The following is a 12,019-nucleotide window of genomic DNA, read 5'->3' on the forward strand; positions in this document are numbered from 1 at the left end:
AAATGAATATGAGTGAAATTTAGTCTAGGTTAATTTATGTGGAAAAGAAACTAATGAAAGATATTAGAGAAAAAAATAAGATAAGTGTTAAATGTTTAGGGAAATAAGGAAGTAAGAAGATTAGGAGATTTTATCATATAAAGTTAGTTGAAGATAATACTACCTTTAATTCTCACGGCCAAATCCTTTTATTTTATTTTATTTATTTTTTTTTTTTTAATAAAATCGAAAATCATAATAATATAATTAAATAAATATTTTAGATAATATCAAAATTAGTTAATACTTAATGTACATTAGATATTTCTCTTGAAATAGTTAGTATAAAATATGGACCGACCCTTTAAAAGATAATTAAACCTATATTATTAATTTATAAATCCGAAAATAATTAGTTATTTAAATGATTAAATACTTATATTTGGCGCCAAAATTTAAAACTCATTTTGGCTCCAAGTTAAATACATTAGGAACTTTCCAAAATATTTTCTAAAATTCGGGGTATTACAATCTACCCCCCTTAAAAAAAGTTTCGTCCCGAAACTTTAATACCTCAAATTAATATACTGAATTATCTTGATTTAAAATTTAGTAAGTTTATGCACAACCTAAGGACTTGACTCAAAAGACTCACTTAATAAAAACATAAAAATAAAAGCGCGAAACTCTATTGCATTCTACCCCCCTTAAAAGGAAGTTACGTCCCCGTAACTTAACCACTCACCATGAAAAAGGTTAGGGTACTTTTTACGCATTTCTGCCTCAGCCTCCCAAGTTGCTTCCTCAACCTTATGGTTTGACCATAGGACCTTGACAAGCTTCACATCCTTGTTTCTGGTGCATCTAACTTTACTATCTAAAATTCTCACCGGTCTTTCTTCATAGGTCAAACTCTCATCTAGCTCAATTGTCTCTGGTTCTAGCACATGTGCAACATCAGGAACATACTTGCGGATTTGACTCACATGAAAGACATTGTGCACCCTTTCCAACTCGTTGGGTAAGTCCAACTTATATGCTACTTTTCCAACTTTCTGAAGAATCTCGTATGGCCCAATGTACTTTGGGCTCAACTTCCCCCTCTTCCCAAATCTCATCACCCCCTTCATAGGAGATATCTTTAGCAACACCTTCTCTCCTACTTGGAATTCTACATCTCTGCGCTTCTCATCAGCATAACTTTTCTGTCTATCTTGGGCTGCTTTGATTTTCTCCTGGATTAACTTCACTTGCTTAACAGTTTCCTCGATCATTTCAGGCCCAAGTACAACAGTTTCACTTATGTCACTCCAACAAACTGGGCTCCTACATTTCCTTCCATACAAGGCCTCAAATGGGGCCATTCCAATGCTTGCATGATGGCTATTATTATATGAAAACTCAATCAAGTCTAAGTGATCTTCCCATGAACCTTGATACTCCAATACACATGCTCTCAACATGTCCTCCAAGGTCTTTATGGTCCTTTCAGTCTGACCATCAGTTGCTGGGTGGAAAGTTGTACTCATCAGTAACTTTGTTCCCATGGCCTTTTGCAAACTCTTCCAAAAGTTAGACAAGAACCTCGAATCACGATCTGAAATGATATCTGTAGGCACTCCATGATACTTCACCACAAATTTCACATATGCCCTTCCCAACTGATCCATAGACCAAGTGTTTTTCATAGGTATAAAGGTTGCAGACTTAGTCAATTGATCCACAATGACCCAAATCGTGTCATTCCCTGCCTTGGTCCTTGGTAATGCCCCCACAAAATCCATGGCGATCGAATCCCACTTCCACTTTGGTACTTCCAAGGATTGAACCATTCCTTGTGGCCTTCGATGCTCTATCTTCACTTTCTGGCATGTTAAGCATTTTGCCACAAATTCTGCTACTTCTCTCTTCATGTTTGGCCACCAAAAGACCTTTTTCATATCCTTATACAACTTATCCCCTCCAGGATGAATTGAATAAGGAGAGTTATGTGCCTCCTCCATCAGTCTCTGCTTAATGTCCCCACGATGTTGTGGAATACACCATCTCCCTTTAAATCGAATACTTCCATCATCAGCAATAGTAAAGTCCAAAACCTGCCCTCCCTCAATCTTCTCTTTTATTGCCTTTAACTTCGAGTCCCCCAACTGACTTTCTCTAATCTCATCATAAATAGAAGGTTTCACTGCCAAGGCATTTAACATCTTACTGACCTCTCCATGCTCCACCACTTCCAAATTCATCTTCTGAAATTCTACACACAACTGGTCTGGTAAAATCATCAAATTCATCAAATGACCGGTTTTCCTACTTAAAGCATCAGCTACCACATTAGCTTTCCCCTCATGATATTGTATATTTACACTATAATTTTCCAACCATCGACTCTGTCTCGAGTTCAAATATTGCTGAGTGTAAATGTACTTTAGACTTTGATGATTTGTGAACATTTTACAAGTTGCACCATATAGATAATGTCTCCAAATTTTCAAAGCAAACACAATCGCAGCTAATTCCAGGTCATGGGTTGGGTAGTTCACCTCATGCTGTTTCAACTGTCTCGAAGCATACGCAATGACCCTCCGATTCTGCATTAAAACACAACCCAATCCAAACTTCGATGCATCACTATACACCTCATAGTGTCCACTTTCATCTGGCAAAGCCAACACTGGTGCCGAGGTTAACTTGTCTTTCAAAGTCTGGAATGCTTGTTCACACTCCTGGGTCCAAACGAACTTACATTCCTTCTTCATTAAATTCGTCATGGGCCTCGCAATCCTCGAAAAATCCTTCACAAATCTTCGATAATAACCTGCCAATCCCAAGAAACTTCGGACATCTGGCACATTCTTCGGTGTTGGCCATTCACTCACTGCATTGATTTTCGAGGGATCTACTGAAATTCCTTCCTTAGAAATCACGTGACCCAAAAAGGCTACCTTTTCTAACCAAAACTCACACTTTGACAGCTTAGCATACAACTGGTGCTCCCTCAGGATCGACAATACTTTCCTCAAATGATCTTCATGTTCCTCCCTATTTTTGGAGTAGATCAAAATATCATCAATGAAAACCACCACAAACTTATCCAAATATGGCCTAAAGATTCGGTTCATTAAATCCATGAATACTGCAGGTGCATTAGTTAACCCAAATGGCATAACTGTGAACTCATAATGACCATAACGTGTCCTGAAAGCACTCTTGGGAATGTCTTGCTCTGCAATTCTCAACTGATGGTACCCTGACCTCAAATCTATCTTGGAAAATATTCCAGCCCCTTTCAACTGATCAAATAAATCATCAATTCTAGGCAAAGGATACTTATTCTTGACTGTCACATTATTCAACTCACGATAGTCTATGCACAACCTCAAACTTCCATCCTTCTTTTTCACAAACAACACTGGAGCACCCCATGGAGAAGAGCTAGGTCGAATGTATCCCTTATCCAACAAGTCATCTAACTGAGTTTTCAATTCCCTCATCTCAGCCGGAGCCATCCTATATGGAGTCTTCGAGATAGGTCCAGTTCCTGGTACCAATTCAATGGTAAACTCAACATCCCTCACTGGTGGCATACCTGGTATTTCATCAGGAAAGACATCTGGAAATTCCTCAACTACTGGAATACACTCTTTCTTCTCATCCTCCTTTCTCACTTCCTGAACACTGCACATGTAAATAGGATAACCCTTCCTCACACAATTTCGAAATTGCAAGGCAGAAATGATTTTGATCCCTAAACTCTTCCCTTCCTTCCTATAAGTCACTGTCACTTTACCCGGAGCCAACAATTTCACTTTCTGAGCAGCACAATCTATGTGAGCCTTATACTTTCCTAGCCAGTCCATCCCTAAAATCACATCTAGGTCTTGCAACTCAAACTCAATCAAATCTGAAGGAAATTCTACTCCACCTATGGTGATAGGTACCCCTTTATGTAACTTAGAACAATTTCTCACCTCCCCAGTTGGAATAGAAACATCTAGAGACACTACCAATGGACTCTCTAACTCTAACCTCTGGACTAGAGATTTTGAAACAAAAGAATGAGACGCACCCGAATCAAACATGACTCTAGCATTCAAAGAACAAACAAGGAAAGTGCCAATTACCACATCATTAGAAGCCTCAGCCTCACGACGATTCATCACGAACACACGACCCTTAGGGGCCCCTCCTGCACCGCTACTGGTTCCATTCCTCTGAGCTGATCCATTGGTCTGGGGTGGTTTAGGTGGGTTATTGGTCTCCTGGACTTTCCCCATCTTAACATCCTTCTCCTTAGTGTAGCACTCATACTCCCGATGCCCCAGTTTCTGACAGTAACGACAAGTCACAAGGTTTCCCTCACAGTCCTTCCCTGGGTGGTTTTTCTCACATCTCTTACAAAAATAACTTCTCTTAGGCCTGGTGTTATTTCCATTCCCATGATTGTTATTTCCCTGTCCATTAGCTCCCTTCCCAAGGTTTCCCCTATTGTCCCTCCTGTTGGATTGCCCATTTCCCCCATAACTCTCCCCAATCCTAGGCCTCTTATCAACTCCATGTGAACCCCCATCACTCTTCCTTTTCCCTCCAGCTGAGTTCTCTAACTCTCTCCCTCGGATCCCATATAGGTGGGCAGCTCTCCCATAGACTTCATCTAGTGTTTCAAAGGTTACCCCTCCCAACTTTCCCTGAAGACTTAGGGTCAAACCTTGCTCGAACCTTTGGGCTTTCAACTCCTCCGTTGGTACTACCTCTGGTGCAAACCTCATCAACTCAATAAATTTATTATAATATTCATTAATGGTCATATTCCCCATCCTCAGGTTGGTAAACTCCATGCATTTCTGCTTCTTCAGATACGCAGGGTAAAACTTGTCTCTTATTGCCTTCTTTAGTTCCTTCCATCCAAAGTTAGGGGTTTCCAAAAGCCTATCCCTATTTTGACTCCACCACAGATCAGCTTCTTCCCTCAAGTAATACACAACATTATTAACCTTTAATTTTTCAGGACAGTTAATAGCATCAAACAGTTTGTCAAATTCCCTTATCCAATTCTCTAAACTAGCAGGATCCTCCTTCCCAAGGTAAGTGGGTGGCTTTGCAGCTGCTACCCTCTTAAAAACTTCCCCAAACTGATCCAAGTCGTTGCTACGGTTCCCTTGACTCACCAGTTGGCTCATGTTCTCAGCAATGGTAGTTAGCCTCCTAAGAGTAGCGCTCATTTTGGAACCAGTGCGTCTACTACTTCCGGCTCTCAAAGACATCCTGAATAACTTAGAATAACAAATACACATTTTAAAAAAAATTCATTGAATTCTTATTAATAATTGAAACTTCATACTTAGCCACATAGGCTTATTAAAACAAATAATCTTGTCACTAGGAATTCATAAGGGCCACTATTTGGCTTACAAAACAAAACAACTTGCTACTAATAGAAGAAATCAGTCAATTATTATTCTGAAGTTCTACTCTTGGTCTTAGCTTGCTGGATCATCTTTTCTGGCCACGTCACCTGTGTTTCCTGTGGAAAGTTGAGGGGAATCAGGATCTAAAAATTTAGCCATGTGGGTTGGATTTTGGTTTGGTTCAAGAAAAAAGGTGGGATTATATTCACTGTAAGTTGGGCTACGACAAGATCCATAGCTAGAATTGCGGTTCGGGCTAACATAGGGGTTAAGTTTACAGTTTGTGCTGTGGTTTGGACTAGATACTTGACCTCTTGGGATAGGGGGTTCAGGGAAATGAGGTGGAGATTCAAAGTCACTTGGGTGAGGGATTTCTGAGTCATCTGATGATGTATAGTCGAGGTGCAAACATGGAGGTGGTAAGGGTGGCATATCATGGTTTAGATTATTCAAGTTTTGTATTTCTCGAGGTGTAAGTTAAAGCGGAATTTCAGCAACTACTGGTCTTGGGGGTTGGCTCCATTCAACTTCAGTAAAATGTAAGTCTGCCTTAAAATTGGTTAAAGTTCCTAGCCACTTTCCTTCATGCATATAGGCATCTATGTTCCACAACCCATTAGGTTTAATTAAATTCTTATACTTTATTATTAATATATCGTATTTAGGTGTGTTGGGTAAGTGAACTAAGGCCAGTAGGATGATCCATGGTTCCTCAATCATAAATTTCATATTCCTCTGTCTTTTAATATCAGTAGCATGCCAAACAATGTCTGTTATAAAGTCACGCACAGAGATAGCATCCGATTTTACTAGCCTTTGATCAAAGAAATGTCTTCTAACAGTTTCCATCATCTGAGATAATACAAACTATTTAAGTAAGCAATTCAAATTTCCTCAAGGATAAATCCAAAATGAATACCAATGGAACTGAAATTCCATAAACACACAAATAACTAGACGACCCAATTTATACTTAGACTAATGCACATTAGCTGTTTACAAATCAAATAGTTTCAATTCATTTTATTTTCAAAAATAATAATGTACTCGATTCTTGATATTGGACGGTCAAGCCCGCGTCTCCCAGGAAAGTTACCTACAGCGTCGAGGAGAGTCTTTCCTAGACAGAGAGTCGTACCCATTATAGGCCTCCGAAGAGAACTCGAGCATCCTTTCTCAATCATCTTTACAAATAAGAAAATAGTTTTTATAGAAAATAATTTTACTTTCGAAGAATGCGAAACTCTATCTATCCTATATGCCCATCTTAAGTCTACCCATAAGTTTTATTTTCAGTTTTAATCTTTCTTAGACCCGGAAATCTGATACCACTTTGTAACACCCCCAAATCTCCCTCTACGTAAATACTATATTTATACGTATACAAATACCGTAGAGATAGACTTGGGCGTATTACCGCCACGTGAAAACGTAAGGCTTAATTAATTACTCAAATTGCAGCGGAAAAATAACTAACTTTTATTAATAATAGGAATAACCATAATAACTGTTTCAAAGTAAACAAATAAAAACTTGTCCATATATAAATAAAATTAATTCCTAACTATGTGATCCCAATCCCGACTCTAGTATGCGCACGAACAACTTCACACCTGAAATCAAGACTGCTTACCAAAATGGTAAACAGGGCGAACCAAAACAAAAGGAAAACAGATTAGCAAAAATGCTAAGTACGAATAAGTGCAAGGCATGTAAATACATTTATTAGACAAACATGCTTTTGAAATAACCATTTAAATTTAAACCTGTCACAAGTCAGTTTCCAAAATTAAACTTTTCAAAAATAATTAAACCTTCCATGGGTAGTAATATTCATCAATAAAAGCTTTCCAAACCAATAGATTTCCAATTTATAAACTTCTCAGTTTTTTGATATATTTCTAAACCAATTTTCCTCACCTAAGTGTGCACACCCCCCCAAGCAAGTTATACTATACTCGAGGAAAGACCAGATCATACAAAGCTCATGGTCTTACTTAACCAGTCCCGGGTAGAGGGACAATTAAAATACCAAATACTCAAGCCCATAATGAGCTGCAAATTAATTGAATCAAGTAATTTATAAATCAACAACTTTTATTAAATCGATCAACACTTTTAAAGGTTAAACCGTTAAACCGTAAAATTTTATATTTCAACTTATTATGAAAATCGTTAACTTAAAAATTCATACGTTTATTCAAACAATCATTTACCCAAAACACGCATTGTATCAAGAACCTAGCCACCTATACGTACCTTGATCACGAGAATAATTAAGGTACGATCACTAAACTTGACCACGATCGAGGGACTCCTCCTACACAATTAAAATAACCTTAATTAATATAAGGTTAACAAAACTAACACAAAACTATAAATAATACTCTATTTGTGCATAAACTACCGAAATATTAACTTTATCAAATTGAAAAATAGCTTATGTTATTACTAAGAATAATAAAATTAGTATGGAAGTGTAACGTTGGTATCATTAGTATCTTAAATTAATAATATTGAAAATAATGATAATACTCATGATGATGATGGTGTAAGGGAGTAAAGAGTCATCATTATAATACTAGAATTCTTGCTGCAAAAAAAAAAAAAAAAAAAAAAAAAAAAAAAAAAAAAAGAAGGCGAAAGAAAGAAAATGCTAAGTCCACCTTCTAGCAAAGCAAGTCACGGCAGCAGGATGGTTTAGAGGCAACAAAAGGTGGCGGAAAAAGGTAATGTTTGGTCGGCAAAAATGGTGGTGCGGTTGTAGTGTTTAATTGAGCAAACAAGAAAGGGATAGAGGAGGGCTTGAAATTGAGAGTAGAGTAAAGAATTTTCTGATTTTTGGTGTGAGGACTTGTGAAGGGTTGAGGGTCTATTTATAGTGTTTAAGGGGTAGTAAGATAGATTTAAAGGAGGGTTGAGATTAACATGGGAACATGATAAATGTAAGTTTGTTAAATGAATATGAGTGAAATTTAGTCTAGGTTAATTTATGTGGAAAAGAAACTAATGAAAGATATTAGAGAAAAAAATAAGATAAGTGTTAAATGTTTAGGGAAATAAGGAAGTAAGAAGATTAGGAGATTTTATCATATAAAGTTAGTTGAAGATAATACTACCTTTAATTCTCACGGCCAAATCCTTTTATTTTATTTATTTATTTTTTTTTTTTAATAAAATCGAAAATCATAATAATATAATTAAATAAATATTTTAGATAATATCAAAATTAGTTAATACTTAATGTACATTAGATATTTCTCTTGAAATAGTTAGTATAAAATATGGACCGACCTTTAAAAGATAATTAAACCTATATTATTAATTTATAAATCCGAAAATAATTAGTTATTTAAATGATTAAATACTTATATTTGGCGCCAAAATTTAAAACTCATTTTGGCTCCAAGTTAAATACATTAGGAACTTTCCAAAATATTTTCTAAAATTCGGGGTATTACACCTTGAGTCATGTCAAGTCAATGAGTCAAGCAACGCTAAATCTTAGGCCAACCCTAAAGAAAGATAAGCAAAGTCCTATAGTCCAAAATATAAATGCAGGTACATTTCAATGAGCAAGAACATTCCCGGATTTTTTCGAAAAACCGCGAATGAAAACCTGACTCCAGCGTCAGACGACAAGGCTGTCGCCTGGCGACAACATCTGTCAACCGACGACAGAGCAGAATTACAGCGACAGTAATTTCCAGTGTGCGCCGGTGCGGTGACAGGATACATGGCCCTCATAAGTGACTATGTGGACCTTATGCAGCAATTTCGGGTTCCTTGGTATGCCAGTTAGCCCCTATAAGCAATTTGACATGATTAAGTAATCGGCTCGATTACAATCACAATAGGTGATCGACCTGATGAAAGATCGTCTCACTTAGATTTTAGAGCCTAAACATTGGCTCATCACAAAGGCACCGACATAATGGTTCACAAGCAGCAGAAGGCACCGACATAATGGTTCACAAACGTCAAAAATGCGCCGACGTATTGGCGCCGTGGAAATTACAGCAAAAAAAAAAATTTGCAACAGCAAAGTTCAAGCGAGCTTTAAGATCGACAAACGTTGGTCTTTGGTAATTTTCTTTGGAACATTATCGTAACAACTGAGGATGACTTCAAGCGAAGTTATCTTCGACAGCGTTCGCTAAGATTGTGGAGGTTGTCACCAAGATTTGAGAAGATAGCACGAGATGGGCGGTCTTCGACAGCATTCGCTAAGATTGTGGATGTTGTCACCGATTTGAGAAGATAGCACGAGATGGGCGGTCTTCGACAGCATTCGCTAAGATTGTGGAGGTTGTCACCAAGATATGAGAAGATAGCACGAGATGGGCGGTCTTCGAAGGCATTCGCTAAGATTGTGGAGGTTGTCACCCAGATTTGAGAAGAGCGGTTCGTGATGAGGCGGTCTTCGACGACTTTTGCTATGATTGGGAAGGTCGTCGCTATGATTCAAGGAAAAGGCTCGAGATGTAACAGCATTGGTCGACGACGTTCCCTAACTTGCGGAGGGTTGTCACAAACAACTGAGGATCGCTTCAAGCGAAGTTATCTTCGATCATGTTCCCTGGCTTGCGGAAAATGGTCACAAAGCAATGAAGATTGTTTCAAGCGAAGCAGTCTTCGATAGTGTTCTCTGGCTTGCAGAAGACTATCACAGCGGAAATTGGAGGCAGTTACAAGCGTAGCAGTCTTCAGGCGGTATCCCCTAGCTAGAGGGAGATCGTCAAAAGCAGCAGGATGGCGTTCCCTAGCTTGTGGAAGGTTGTCACAACAGCAAATGCAGCAACAAATCGGTTACCTACAGAGACGTGTGCTCGACGGTGCAAGATACGCGTTTCTTAACTCTTTTATCTGTTTTAACTAACGATAGTTTGCAGGTATCGGCGTTACAAGAATGATTTAGGATCGCATAACGTTCTGAATCCTTCTCCGTCCCTATCGCTACTTTGACTTTCATTTTTGAAATTGCGTTTCTCCAAACTCAGTCAAAGTGGGGGCTTCTTTAGACACCCAAATGTGTCTCCCCAAAACCAAACCCGGTGATGAATACTTTTCACGTCGAATCATAATCGAATGAAGTGAAAGTGTGGAAAGTCTAGTGTTGCGGTTAGTTTTTTATTTCTTTTCTTTCTCTCTGTTTTCGAAAACCTATTTTATGAAAATAGCCAATCCAGTTTAGTTTGGTCCATGGTAAAGGTCCAATAATAGTGTAGTTGGATTGGGCTCAAAAAGAGCTTTCCAATGATATATTATAAGCCCAATTCCGATGAGTAATGAGGAAGTTATGGCTAAAATACTAAACTGGGCCCGGTTTGACTTTTATATACGGCCCAATGATCTAGAGGAGGGCCCATTATGATTTATCATTCCTAATGCAATTAGGATTGGTTATAGTCTTCTAGAATCTTCTAGAAGGTTCTTTTGAGTCCTAATGAGATTAGCATTGATAATTGAGTTTTTTGAGTTTTATTTAGAATAAAAGAAGTGTTTTAAATTAAATCACAGTTTTACCCCTCGTGGGCTTAATTTTATCAAAATATGAAAACGTGTGGAAAAACTGTCTGCAGCAACGCACCACAGGCTGTCGCCTGGCGATAGAGGTTTGTGTGGCGACAGCGTCGTGTTTTATTCCTTTTCGAACTCTGATTCTTTTTTATCATATTCCGGCAGATTTTCGTTATAAATAGCTCCTTAAACCTCCGTTTTTAATCATTAATTCTCAACTCTCATCAAGAATTTCTTGATACTCTCTCTCTCTTTCTAGCCTAGCCTTTTACAAACAAAATTCCGCATTCACAAGATCTAGACACACCTAGCCCAAATTCGAAGTTGCCTTCGCCCTAGACGTGAAAGGTTTGATATTTCTGAGGGTTTGGTCCCTAATCTCTATTTCCATTATTTAATTTAATTGTTTGATTATTCTTTTCCTTGAAGTTATTGACGCGTGTATTTTGTTATTAGAAAGAGGCACGAGGCATCAAAGTATGTAGTCTTATTGCTCTATTCTTGTAGAAAGCATGTTTATTATTTATTAATTCCTAGAATCATGCTTAGGATGTTATTATCGCTTTCTAGTATCATGTTTAGGGTGCTTCCTATGCTTTCTAATATCATATCAATATCATGTTAGTATCATGTTAGGGCTAAAGCTTTGATTTTTATTGTTTAGTGACATGTTAGGGTTTGTTATTAATCTTGTTAGTATCATACCTAGGATCTTGCTATTGTTATGCTTTAGCGTTGATATGATTATGATTATGATTATGATGATTTATTATTATGTTGCTTGATGTTTGTTCAAGTGATCGCCAATAATAGTTTTGCTTGTGCATTAAAGTTCAACCAACATAGATAAACAGGTTTAGGGTAAACCTATTGATTGCATGTTAGTCAGAAAGCGCACATGAATACGAGAAGAATAAAGTAGAGGCCTATTATTAGGGCAGGTTCAATCTCTTTTAGGTTGGATTTGTACCTTCATCCCCGAACTTCCAGTCTTGGTTCCAGACCTATTGGAGTTAACGATCTCATGGATCGTTAAGGGGTGTAACCTTCACCCTGTGAACGGTTTACAAGTTCCTAAAACTTGTTGGCGACTCTTTTTGCTCTAGCTTCTTTCC

Source organism: Chenopodium album, chromosome 14 (assembly GCF_948465745.1).
Source record: "Chenopodium album chromosome 14, dcCheAlbu1.1, whole genome shotgun sequence".
Taxonomy (NCBI): domain Eukaryota; kingdom Viridiplantae; phylum Streptophyta; class Magnoliopsida; order Caryophyllales; family Amaranthaceae; genus Chenopodium; species Chenopodium album.